Source organism: Ambystoma mexicanum, chromosome 6q (genome assembly GCF_040938575.1).
Source record: "Ambystoma mexicanum isolate Mex_15411 chromosome 6q, UKY_AmexF1_1, whole genome shotgun sequence".
Taxonomy (NCBI): Eukaryota; Metazoa; Chordata; class Amphibia; order Caudata; family Ambystomatidae; genus Ambystoma; species Ambystoma mexicanum.
Window position 1 is genome coordinate 340,251,729 of NC_090937.1, and position 13,258 is coordinate 340,264,986.

The following is a 13,258-nucleotide window of genomic DNA, read 5'->3' on the forward strand; positions in this document are numbered from 1 at the left end:
GGGTGGGGGACAACAGCAAGGAGACACGGGGCATGAGAGGGGGGTAGTGGCAACAGCAGGGAGACACAGGGCATGAAAGGGGGTGGGGGGCAACAGCAGGGAGCACAGGGCATGACCGGGGGGGTGGGAGGTAACAGGAGAGAGAGACGGGGCATGAGTGGGGGGTGGGGGACAACAGCAGGGAGACACGGGGCATGACCGGGGGGGGAGGTAACAGGAGAGAGACACGGGACATGAGTGGGGGGTGGGGGGCAAGAGCAGGGAGACACAGGGCATGACCGGGGGGTGGGGGGCAACAGGAGAGAGGCACGGGGCATGAGTGGGGGGTGGGGGGCAAGAGCAGGGAGACACAGGGCATGACCGGGGGGTGGGGGGCAACAGGAGAGAGGCACGGGGCATGAGAGGGTGGTGGGGGTAACAGGAGAGAGACACGGGGCATGAGCAGAGGGTGGGGGGCAACAGCAGGGAGACACCGGGCATGACCGGGGGTGGGGGGTAACAGGAGAGAAACAAGGGGCATGAGCGGGGGGTGGGGGGCAACAGCAGGGAGACACGGGGCATGACTGGGGGTGGGGGCAACAGGAGAGAGACACGGGGCATGAGAGGGGGGTGGGGGGTAACAGGAGAGAGGCACGGGGTGTGAGAGGGGGGTGGGGGCAACAGCACGGAAACACGGGGCATGAGCGGGGGGTGGGAGGAACACGAGGGAGACACAGGGCATGAGAGGGAGTGGGGGGTAACAGGAGAGAGACACGGGGCATGAGAGGGGGGTGGGGGTAACAGGAAAGAGACACGGGGCATAAGAGGGGGGTGGGGGGCAACAGCAGGGAGACACGGGGCATGAGCGGGGGTGGGGGGAACACGATGGAGACACGGGGCATGAGAGGGGGGTGGGGGGTAACAGGAGAGAGACACGGGGCATGAGCGGGGGGTGGGGGGCAACAGCAGGGAGACACGGGGCATGAGAAGGGGGTAGTGGCAAGAGCAGGGAGACACGGGGCATGACCGGGGGTGGGGGGCAACAGCAGGGAGCACAGGGCATGACCAGGGGGGTGGGAGGTAACAGGAGAGAGAGACGCGGCATGAGTGGGCGGTGGGGGGCAACAGCAGGGAGACACGAGGCATGACCGGGGGTGGGGGGCAACAGCAGGGAGACACGGGGCATGACCGGGGGGGTGGGAGGTAACAGGAGAGAGACACGGGGCATGAGTGGGGGGTGGGGGGCAACAGCAGGGAGACACGGGGCATGACCGGGGGTGGGGGGCAACAGGAGAGAGGCACGGGGCATGAGAGGGGGGTGGGGGGTAACAGGAGAGAGACACGGGGCATGAGCAGAGGGTGGGGGGCAACAGCAGGGAGACACGGGGCATGACCGGGGTGTGGGGGGTAACAGGAGAGAGACAAGGGGCATGAGAGGGGGGTGGGGGTAACAGGAGAGAGACACGGGGTGTGAGAGGGGGGTGGGGGCAACAGCATGGAAACACGGGGCATGAGCGGGGTGTGGGAGGAACACGAGGGAGACACGGGGCATGAGAGGGAGTGGGGGTAACAGGAGAGAGACACAGGGCTGAGCGGGGGGTGGGGGCAACAGCAGGGAGACACGGGGCATGACCTGAGGGTGGGGGGCAATAGCAGGGAGACACGGGGCATGAGAGGGGGGTGGGGGGTAACAGGAGAGAGACAAGGGGCATGAGCGGGGAGTGGGAGGCAACAGCAGGGAGACATGGGGCATGAGCGGAGGGTGGGGGGCCACAGCAGGGAGACACGGGGCATGAGATGGGGTGGGGGGTAACAGAAGAGAGACACGGGGCAGGAGCGGGGGTTGGGGACATCAGGAGAGAGACACGCGGCATGAGCGGGGGGTGGGGGGCAACTGGAGAGAGACACGGGGCATGAGCTGGGGGTGGGGGGTAATAAGAGAGAGACACGGGCCATGAGCAGCGGTGGGAGGCAACAGCAGGGAGACATGGGGCATGATCGGGGGGTGAGGGGCAACAGCAGTGAGACACGAGGCCTGACCGGGGGGTGGGGGGAACAGGAGAGAGACACGGGGCATGAGCGGGGGGCAATGGCAGGGAGACACGGGGCATGACCGGGGTGGGGGCAATAGGAGAGAGACACGGGGCATGAGCAGGGGGTGGGGGGCAACAGCAGGGAGACACGGGGCATGACCGGGGGGTGGGGGGAAACAGGAGAGAGACACGGGGCATGAGAGGGGGGTGGGGGGTAACAGGAGAGAGACATGGGGCATGAGCGGGGGGAGGGGGGCAATAGCAGGTAGACACGGGCATGACCGGGGGTGGGGGGTAACAGGAGAGAGACATGGGGCATGAGCGGGGGTTGGAGGGCAACAGCAGGGAGACACGGGGCATGACCGGGGGGTGTGGGGCAACAGGCGAGAGACACAGGGCATGAGAGGGGCGTGGGGGTAACAGGAGAGAGACGCGGGGCATGTGCGGGGCATGGGGGGCAACAGGAGAGAGACACAGGGCATGACCAGGGGTTGTGGGGCAACAGAAGAGAGACACGGGCATGAGAGGGGTGTGGGGGTAACAGGAGAGAGACATGGGGCATGTGCGGGGGTGGGGGGCAACAGCAGGGAGACACGGGGCATGACCGGGAGGTGGGGGACAACAAGAGAGAGACACAGGGCATGAGAGGGGGTGGGGGTAACAGGAGAGAGACACAGGGCATGAGAGGGGAGTGGGGGTAAAAGGAGAGAGACATGGGGCATGAGTGGGAGGTGGGGGCAACAGCAGGGAGATATGGGGCATGAGCGGGGGGTGGGGGGCGACAGCAGGGAGACACGGGGCATGAGGGGAGGGTGGGATGCAACAGCAGGGAGACACGGGGCATGAGCGGGGGGTAGGGGGAACACGAGGGAGACACGGGGCATGAGCGGGGGTGGGGGTAACACGAGGGAGACACGGGGCATGAGAGGGGGTGGGGGCTACAGCAGGGAGACACGGGGCATAAGCGGGGGTCGGGGGCAACAGGAGAGAGACACAGGGCATGAGCGGGTGGTGGGGGCACCAGCAGGGAGACACGGGGAATGACCGGGGTGGGGGGCAACAGCAGGGAGACACGGGGCAGGGGGTTGGGGGCAACAGCAGGGAGACACGGGGCATGAGCAGGGGGTGGGGGGCAACAGCAGGGAGACACGGGGCATGAGCGGGGGGTGGGGGGAACACGAGGGAGACACAGGGCATGAGAGGTGGGTGGGGGGTAACAGGAGAGAGACACGGGGCATGAGAGGGGGGTGGGGGGAAAACGAGGGAGACACGGGGCATGAGAGGGGGGTGGGGGGTAACAGAAGAGAGGCACGAGGAATGAGCGGGGGGTGGGGGGCACCAGGAGAGAGACACGGGGAATGAGCGGGGGGTGGGGCAACAACAGAGAGACACAGGGCATGACCGGGGGTGGGGGCAACAGCAGGGAGACACGGGGCATGACCGGGGGGCAACAGGAGAGACACGGAGCATGAGCAGCGGGCAACAGCAGTGAAACACGGGGCATGAGCGGGAGGTGGGGGCAACAGCAGGGAAACACAGGGCATGACCGGTGGGTGGGGGGTAACAGGAGAGAGACATGGGGCATGACCGGGGGGTGGGGGACAACAGGAGGGAGACATGGGGCATGAGAGGGGGTGGGGGGTAACAGGAGAGAGACACGGGCATGAGCAGGGGGTGGGGGGCAACATCAGGGAGACACGGGGCATGAGCGGGGGATGGGGGACAGGGGAGACACGAGGCATGAGCGGGGGTGGGGGAACAGGAGAGAGACACGGGGCATGAGCGGGGGTGGAGGGGGAAAGGAGGAAGATACGGGGCATGAGCAGGGGGTGGTGGGCAACAGGAGAGAGACACGGAGCATGAGCGGGGGCAACAGCAGGGAGACACGGGGCATGAGCGGGGGGTGGTGGGTAACAGGAGAGAGACATGGGGCATGAGCGGGGGCAATATGAGAGAGACACGGGGCATGAGCGGTGGGTGGGAGGCAACAGCAGGGAGACACGGGGCATGAGCGGGGGTTGGGGGTAACAGGAGAGAGACACGGGGCATGAGCGGGGGCAATATGAGTGAGACACGGGGCATGAGCGGGGGGTGGGAGGCAACAGCAGTGAGACACAGGCATGAGCGGGGGTTGGGGGAACACGAGGGAGACACGGGGCATGAGAGGGGGTGGGGGGTAACAGGAGAGAGACACGGGGCATGAGAGGTGCGTGGGTGGAAAACGAGGGAGACACGGGGCATGAGAGGGGGGTGGAGGGTAACAGAAGAGAGGCACGGGGAATGAGCGGGGGTGGGGGGCAACAGGAGAGAGACACGGGGAATGAGCGGGGGGTGGGGCAACAGCAGAGAGACACAGGGCATGACTGGGGGTGGGGGCAACAGCAGGGAGACACGGGGCATGACCGGGGGGTGGGGGGCAACAGGAGAGACACGGAGCATGAGCAGCGGGCAACAGCAGTGAAACACGGGGCATGAGCGGGGGGTGGGGGCAACAGCAGGGAAACACAGGGCATGACCGGGGGTAACAGGAGAGAGACATGGGGCATGACCGGGGGGTGGGGGACAACAGGAGGGAGACACGGGGCATGAGCGGGGGTGGGTGGTAACAGGAGAGAGACACGGGCATGAGCGGGGGTTGGGACAGGGGAGACACGAGGCATGAGCGGGGGTGGGGGGAAAAGGAGAGAGACACGGGGCATGAGCGGGGGTGGAAGAGGAAAGGAGGAAGATACGGGGCATGAGCAGGGGGTGGGGGGCAACAGGAGAGAGACACGGAGCATGACCGGGGGGCAACAGCAGGGAGACACGGGGCATGAGCGGAGGGTAGTGGCAACAGCAGGGAAACACGGGGCATGACCGGGGGGTTGGGGGGTAACAGTAGAGAGACACGGGGCATGAGCAGGGGGAGGGACAGCAGGAGGGAGACACGGGGCACGAGAGGGGGGTGGGGGTAACAGGAGAGGGACACGGGGCATGAGCGGGGGGTAGGGGGCAACATCAGGGAGACACGGCATGAGAGGGGGTGGGGGGGAACAGGGGAGACACACGGCATGAGCGGGGGTGGGGGGAACATGAGAGAGACACAGGGAATGAGCGGGGGTGGAGGGCAGCAGCAGTGAGACACGGGGCATGACCGGGGGTGGGAGGTAACAGGAGAGAGACACAGGGCATGAGCGCGGGGTGGGGGGCAACAGCAGGGAAACAAATGGCATGACCAGGGAGGTGGGCGGCAACAGGAGAGAGACACAGGGCATGAGAGGGGTGTGGGGGGTAACAGGAGAGAGACACGGGGCATGAGCAGGGGTAGGGGGCAACAGGAGGGAGACACGGGGCATGACCGCAGGGTGGGGGGCAACAGGAGAGAGACACGGGGCATGAGAGGGGGTAACAGGAAAGAGACACAGGGCATGAGAAGGGGGTAGGGGGCAACAGCAGGGAGACACGGGGCATGAGCGGGGGGTGGGGGGAACACGATGGAGACACGGGGCATGAGAGGGGGTGGGGGGTAACAGGAGAGAGACATGGGGCATGAGCAGGGGTAGGGGGAAACAGGAGGGAGACACGGGGCATGACCGCAGGGTGGGGGGCAACAGGAGAGAGACACGGGGCATGAGAGGGGGGTAACAGGAAAGAGACACAGGGCATGAGAGGGGGTAGGGGCAACAGCAGGGAGACACGGGGCATGAGCGGGGGGTGGGGGGAACACGATGGAGACACGGGGCATGAGAGGGGGTGGAGGGCAACAGCAGGGAGAAACCTAGCATGAGAGGGGGGTGGTGCCAACAGCAGGGAGACACTGGGCATGACCGGGGGGTGGGGAGCAACAGCAGGCTGAAATGGGGCATGAGCGGTGGTGGGTGGTAACAGAGGAGAGACACGAGGCATGAGCGGGGGTAGGGGTCAACAGCAGGGAGACATGGGGCATGACCGGGGAGTGGGGGGCAACAGGAGAGAGACACGGGGCATGAGAGGGGGGTGGGGGGCAACAGGAGAGAGACCCGGGGCATGAGAGCTGGTCAGGTGGCACAGCGAGTAGAGCGCTCGCTTTGACATCCGTGCAGAGCCTGCTAACGCAGGTTTGAATCCCGGCGGGGCCAAACTCAGCCTTTCATCCTTCCGAGGTAGATAAATGAGCACCACACACGGTGGGTAATAAGCAGCGCTCAGATACCTGAGGGTTCTTAGCGCTATATAAATGCCAAATTATTATTATTATTATTATTAGAGGGGGGTGGGGGGGTAACAGGAGAGAGACACAGGGCATGAGAGGGGGGTCGGGGGGTAACAGGAGAGAGACACGGGGCATGAGCGGGGGGTGGGGGGCAACAGCAGGGAGACACGGGGCATGAGCGGGGGGTGGGAGGGAACAGGGGAGACACGAGGCATGAGCGGGGGGTGGTGAGGAACAGGAGAGAGAAACGGGGCATGACCGGGGGGGGTGGGGGGCAACAGGAGAGAGACACAGGGCATGAGCAGACGGTGGGGGGAACAGGAGAGAGACACGGGGCATGAGTGAGTGGTGGGGGGCAACAGCAGGGAGACACGGGGCATGACCGGGGGGTGGGGGTAACAGGAGAGAGACATGGGGCTTGAGCGGGGGGTGGGGGGCAACATCAGGGAGACACGGGGCATGAGCGGGGGGTGGGGGGGAACAGGGGAGAAACGAGGCATGAGCGGGGGTGGGGGAACAGGAGAGAGACACGGGGCATGAGCGGGGGTGGAGGGGGAAAGGAGGAAGATACGGGGCATGAGCAGGGGGTGGGGGGCAACAGGAGAGAGACACGGGGCATGAGCAGGGGGTGGGGGCAACAGCAGGGAAACATGAGGCATGACCGGGGGGTGGGGGGTAACAGTAGAGAGACACGGGACATGAGCAGGGGTGGGGGACAACAGGAGGGAGACACGGGGCATGAGAGGGGGGTGTGGGTAACAGGAGAGGGACACGGGGCATGCGTGGGGTGTGGGGGGCAACATCAGGGAGACACGGCATGAGCGGGGGTGGAGGGGAACAGGGGAGACACAAGGCATGAGCGGGGGTGGGGGGAACAGGAGAGAGACACGGGGCATGAGCGGGGGGCAACAGCAGGGAGACACGGGGCATGACCGGAGGTTGAGGGGTAACAGGAGAGAGACACGAGGCATGAGCGGGGGGTGGGGGGCAACAGCAGGGAGTCAAGGGTGATGACTGGGGGTGGGGGGTAACAGGAGAGAGACATGGGGCATGAGCGTGGGTGGGGGGCAACAGCAGGGAGACACGGGGCATGACCAGGGGGTGGGGGGCAACAGGAGAGAGACACGGGGCATGAGAGGGGGGTGGGGGGCAACAGCAGGGAGATACGGGGCATGGGCGGGGTGTGGGGGGAACATGAGGGAGACACGGGGCATGAGAGGGGCGTGGGGGGTAACAGGAGAGAGACACGGGGCATGAGCAGGGGGTGGGGGGCAACAGCAGGAAGACACGGGGCATGAGAGGGGGGTAGTGGCGACAGCAGGGAGACACGGGGCATGACCGGGGGTGGGGGGCAACAGCAGGGAGATACGGGGCATGGGCGGGGTGTGGGGGGAACATGAGGGAGACACGGGGCATGAGAGGGGCGTGGGGGGTAACAGGAGAGAGACACGGGGCATGAGCGGGGGGTGGGGGGCAACAGCAGGGAGACACGGGGCATGAGAGGGGGGTAGTGGCAACAGCAGGGAGACACGGGGCATGACCGGGGGTGGGGGGCAACAGCAGGGAGCACAGGGCATGACTGGGGGGGTGGGAGGTAAAAGGAGAGAGACACGGGGCATGAGTGGGGGGCAACATCAGGGAGACACGGGGCATGAGCAGGGGGTGGTGGGCAACAGGAGAGGGACACGGAGCATGAGCGGGGGGCAACAGCAGGGAGACACGGGGCATGAGCAGGGGGTGGTGGGTAACAGGAGAGAGACACGGGGCATGAGCGGGGGCAATATGAGAGAGACATGGGGCATGAGCGGTGGGTGGGAGCCAACAGCAGGGAGACATGGGGCATGAGCGGGGGTTGGGGGGAACACAAGGGAGACACGGGGCATGGGAGGGGGATGGGGGGTAAAAGGAGAGAGACACGTGGCATGAGAGGGGGTGGGGGGTAACAGGAGAGAGACACGGGGCATGAGCGGGGGCAATATGAGAGAGACACGGGGCATGAGCGGGGGGTGGGAGGCAACAGCAGGGAGACACAGGCATGAGCGGGGGTGGGGGTAAAAGGAGAGAGGCACGGGGTGTGAGAGGGGGGTGGGGGCAACAGCACAGAAACACGGGGCATGAGCGGGGGGTGGGAGGAACACAAGGGAGACACGGGGCATGAGAGGGGGTGGAGGGTAACAGAAGAGAGGCACGGGGAATGAGCGGGGGTGGGGGGCAACAGGAGAGAGACACGGGGAATGAGCGGGGGCTGGGGCAACAGCAGAGAGACACAGGGCATGACTGGGGGTGGGGGCAACAGAAGGGAGACACGGGGCATGAGAGGGGGGTGGGGGGTAACAGGAGAGAGACAAGGGGCATGAGCGGGGGGTGGGGGGCAACAGCAGGGAGACACGGTGCATGACCGGGGGTGGGGGGCAACAGGAGAGAGACACGAGGCATGAGAAGGGGGTGGGGGTAACAGGAGAGAGGCACAGGGTGTGAGAGGGGGGTGGGGGCACCAGCACAGAAACACGGGGCATGAGCGGGGGGTGGGAGGAACACGAGGGAGACACGGGGCATGAGAGGGGGGTGGAGGCAACAGCAGGGAGACACAGGCATGAGCGGGGGTTGGGGGGAAGACGAGGGAGACACGGGGCATGAGAGGGGGTGGGGGGTAACAGGAGAGAGACACAGGGCATGAGAGGGGGGTCGGGGGAAAACGAGGGAGACACGGGGCATGAGAGGGGGGTGGAGGGTAACAGAAGAGAGGCACGGGGAATGAGCGGGGGTGGGGGGCAACAGGAGAGAGACACGGGGAATGAGCGGGGGGTGGGGCAACAGCAGAGAGACACAGGGCATGACTGGGGGTGGGGGCAACAGCAGGGAGACACGGGGCATGACCGGGGGGTGGGGGGCAACAGGAGAGACACGGAGCATGAGCAGCGGGCAACAGCAGTGAAACACGGGGCATGAGCAGGGGGTGGGACAGGGGAGACACGAGGCATGAGCGGGGGTGGGGGAAAAGGAGAGAGACACGGGGCATGAGCGGGGGTGGAAGAGAAAAGGAGGAAGATACGGGGCATGAGCAGGGGGTGGGGGGCAACAGGAGAGAGACATAGAACATGAGCGGGGGGCAACAGCAGGGAGACACGGGGCATGAGCGGGGGTAGTGGCAATAGCAGGGAAACACGGGGCATGACCGGGGGGTGAGGGGTAACAGTAGAGAGACACGGGGCATGAGCAGGGGTAGGGACAACAGGAGGGAGACCCGGGGCATGAGAGGGGGGTGGGGGTAACAGGAGAGGGACACGAGGCATGAGCGGGGGGTGGGGGCAATATCAGGGAGACACGGCATGAGAGGGGGTGGGGGGGAACAGGGGAGACACACGGCATGAGCGGGGGTGGGGGGAACATGAGAGAGACACGGGGAATGAGCGGGGGGTGGGTGGCAGCAGCAGGGAGACACGGGGCATGACCGGGGGTGGGAGATAACAGGAGAGAGACACAGGGCATGAGCGCAGGGTTGGGGGCAACAGCAGGGAAACAAATGGCATGACCAGGGAGGTGGGCGGCAACAGGAGAGAGACACGGGCATGATAGGGGTGTGGGGGGTAACAGGAGAGAGACACAGGGCATGAGTGGGGGTTGGGGTGCAACAGCAGGGAGACACGGGGCATGACCGGGGGTGGGGGGTAACAGGAGAGAGACACGGGGCATGAGAGGGGGGTGGGGGGCAACAGCAGGGAGACACGGGGCATGAGAGGGGGGTGGGGGGTAACAGGAGAGAGACACGGGGCATGAGCAGAGGGTGGGGGGGCAACAGCAGGGTGACACGGGGCATGACCGGGGGTGGGGGGTAACAGGAGAGAGACAAGGGGCATGAACAGGGGGTGGGGGGCAACAGCAGGGAGACACGGGGCATGACCGGGGGTGGGGGTAACAGGAGAGAGGCACAGGGTGTGAGAGGGGGGTGGGGGCAACAGCATAGAAACACGGAGCATGAGCGGGGGGTGGGAGGAACACGAGGGAGACACGGGGCATGAGAGGGAGTGGGGGGTAACAGGAGAGAGACACTGGGCATGAGAGCGGGGTGGGGGGTAACAGGAAAGAGACATGGGGCATGAGAGAGGGGTGGGGGCAACAGCAGGGAGACAAGGGGCATGAGCAGGGGGTGGGGGGAACACGAGGGAGACACGGGGATGAGAGGGGGTGGAGGGTAACAGGAGAGGGACACGGGGCATGAGCGGGGGTGGGGGGCACCAGAAGGGAGACACGGGGCATGAGAGGGGGTAGTGGCAAAAGCAGGGAGACACGGGGCATGACTGGGGGTGGGGGGCAACAGCAGGGAGCACAGGGCATGACCGGGGGGGTAGGAGGTAACAGGAGAGAGAGACGGGGCATGAGTGGGGGGTGGGGGGCAACAGCAGGGAGACACAGGGCATGACCAGGGGGTGGGGGGCAACAGCAGGGAGACACGGGGCATGACCGGGGGGGTGGGAGGTAACAGGAGAGAGACACGGGGCATGAGTGGGGGGTGGGGGGCAACAGCAGGGAGACACGGGGCATGACCGGGGGGTGGGGGGCAACAGGAGAGAGGCACGGGGCATGAGAGGGGGGTGGGGGGTAACAGGAGAGAGACACAGGGCATGAGCAGAGGGTGGGGGGGCAACAGCAGGGAGACACGGGGCATGACCGGGGGGTGGGGGGCAACAGCAGGGAGACACGGGGCATGACCGGGGGGGTGGGGGGTAACAGGAGAGAAACAAGGGGCATGAGCTGGGGGGTGGGGGGGGCAACAGTAGGGAGACACAGGGCATGACCGGGGGTGGGGGGCAACAGGAGAGAGACACGGGGCATTAGAAGGGGTGGGGGTAACAGGAGAGAGACACGGGGTGTGAGAGGAGGGTGGGGGCAACAGCACGGAACCACCGGGCATGAGCGGGGGGTGGGAGGAACACGAGGGAGACACGGGGCATTAGAGGGAGTGGGTGTAACAGGAGAGAGACACGGGGCTGAGCGGGGGGTGGGGGGCAACAGCAGGGAGACACGGGGCATGACCAGAGGGAGGTGGGCAACAGGAGAGAGACACGGGGCATCTGAGGTAACAGGAGAGAGCCACGGGGCATGAGAGGGGTTGGGGGGTAACAGGAGAGAGACACGGGGCATGAGAGGGGCGTGGGGGGTAACAGGAGAGAGACACGGGGCATGAGCACGGAGTGGGAGGCAACAGCAGGGAGGCACGGGGCATGAGCGGAGGGTGCGGGGCCACAGCAGGGAGACACGGGGCATGAGAGGGGGTGGGGGGTAACAGAAGAGAGACACAGGGCAGGAGCGGGGGTTCGGGCATCAGGAGAGAGACACGCGGCATGAGCGGGGGTTGGAGGGCAACTGGAGAGAGACACGGGGCATGAGCTGGGGGTGGGGGGTAACAGGAGAGAGACCCGGGCCATGAGCAGGGGTGGGGGGCAACAGCAGGGAGACACGGGGCATGATCGGTGGGTGAGGGGCAACAGCAGTGAGACACGGGGCCTGACCGGGGGATGGGGGGAACAGGAGAGAGACACGGGGCATGAGCGGGGGGCAACGGCAGGGAGACACGGGGCATGACCGGGGTGGGGGCAATAGGAGAGAGACACGGGGCATGAGCAGGGGGAGGGGGGCAACAGCAGGGAGACACAGGGCATGACCGGGGGGTGGGCGAAACAGGAGAGAGACACGGGGCATGAGAGGGGGTGGGGGGTAACAGGAGAGAGACATGGGGCATGAGCGGGGGGTGGGGGGCAACAGCAGGGAGACACGGGCATGACCGGGGGGTGGGGGGTAACAGGAGAGAGACATGGGGCATGAGCGGGGGTTGGAGGGCAACAGCAGGGAGACACGGGGCATGACCGGAGGGTGTGGGGCAACAGGAGAGAGACACGGGGCATGAGAGGGTGGTGGGGGTAACAGGAGAGAAACACGGGGCATGTGCGGGGGGTGGGGGGAAACAGCAGGGCGACACAGGCATGACCAGGCGGTGGGGGCAACAGGAGAGAGACACAGGGCATGACCGGGGGGTGTGGGACAACAGGAGAGAGACATGGGCATGAGAGGGGTGTGGGGGTAACAGGAGAGAGACACGGGGCATGAGCGGGGTGGGGGCAATAGGAGAGAGACACGGGGCATGAGCAGGGGGTGGGGGGCAACAGCAGGGAGACACAGGGCATGACCGGGGGGTGGGCGAAACAGGAGAGAGACACGGGGCATGAGAGGGGGGTGGGGGGTAACAGGAGAGAGACATGGGGCATGAGCGGGGGTGGGGGTAACAGGAGAGGGACACGAGGCATGAGCGGGGGGTGGGGGCAACATCAGGGAGACACGGCATGAGAGGGGGTGGGGGGAACAGGGGAGACACACGGCATGAGCGGGGGTGGGGGGAACATGAGAGAGACACGGGGAATGAGCGGGGGTGGGTGGCAGCAGCAGGGAGACACGGGGCATGACCGGGGGTGGGAGATAACAGGAGAGAGACACAGGGCATGAGCGCGGGGTTGGGGGCAACAGCAGGGAAACAAATGGCATGACCAGGGAGGTGGGCGGCAACAGGAGAGAGACACGGGCATGATAGGGGTGTGGGGGGTAACAGGAGAGAGACACAGGGCATGAGTGGGGTTTGGGGTGCAACAGCAGGGAGACACGGGGCATGACCGGGGGTGGGGGGTAACAGGAGAGAGACACGGGGCATGAGCAGGGGTAGGGAGCAACAGGAGGGAGACACGGGGCATGACCGCGGGGTGGGGGGCATCAGGAGAGAGACACGGGGCATGAGAGGGGGGTAATAGGAAAGAGACACAGGGCATGAGAGGGGGGGCAACAGCAGGGAGACACGGGGCATGAGCGGGGTGTGGGGGGAACACGATGGAGAACGGGGCATGAGAGGGGGTGGGGGTAACAGGAGAGAGACATGGGGCATGAACGGGGGGTGGGGGGCAACAGCAGGGAGAAACCGGGCATGAGAGGGGGGTGGTGCCAACAGCAGGGAGACACTGGGCATGACCGGGGGGTGGGGAGCACCAGCAGGGAGACACGGGGCATGAGCGGTGGTGGGGGGTAACAGGGG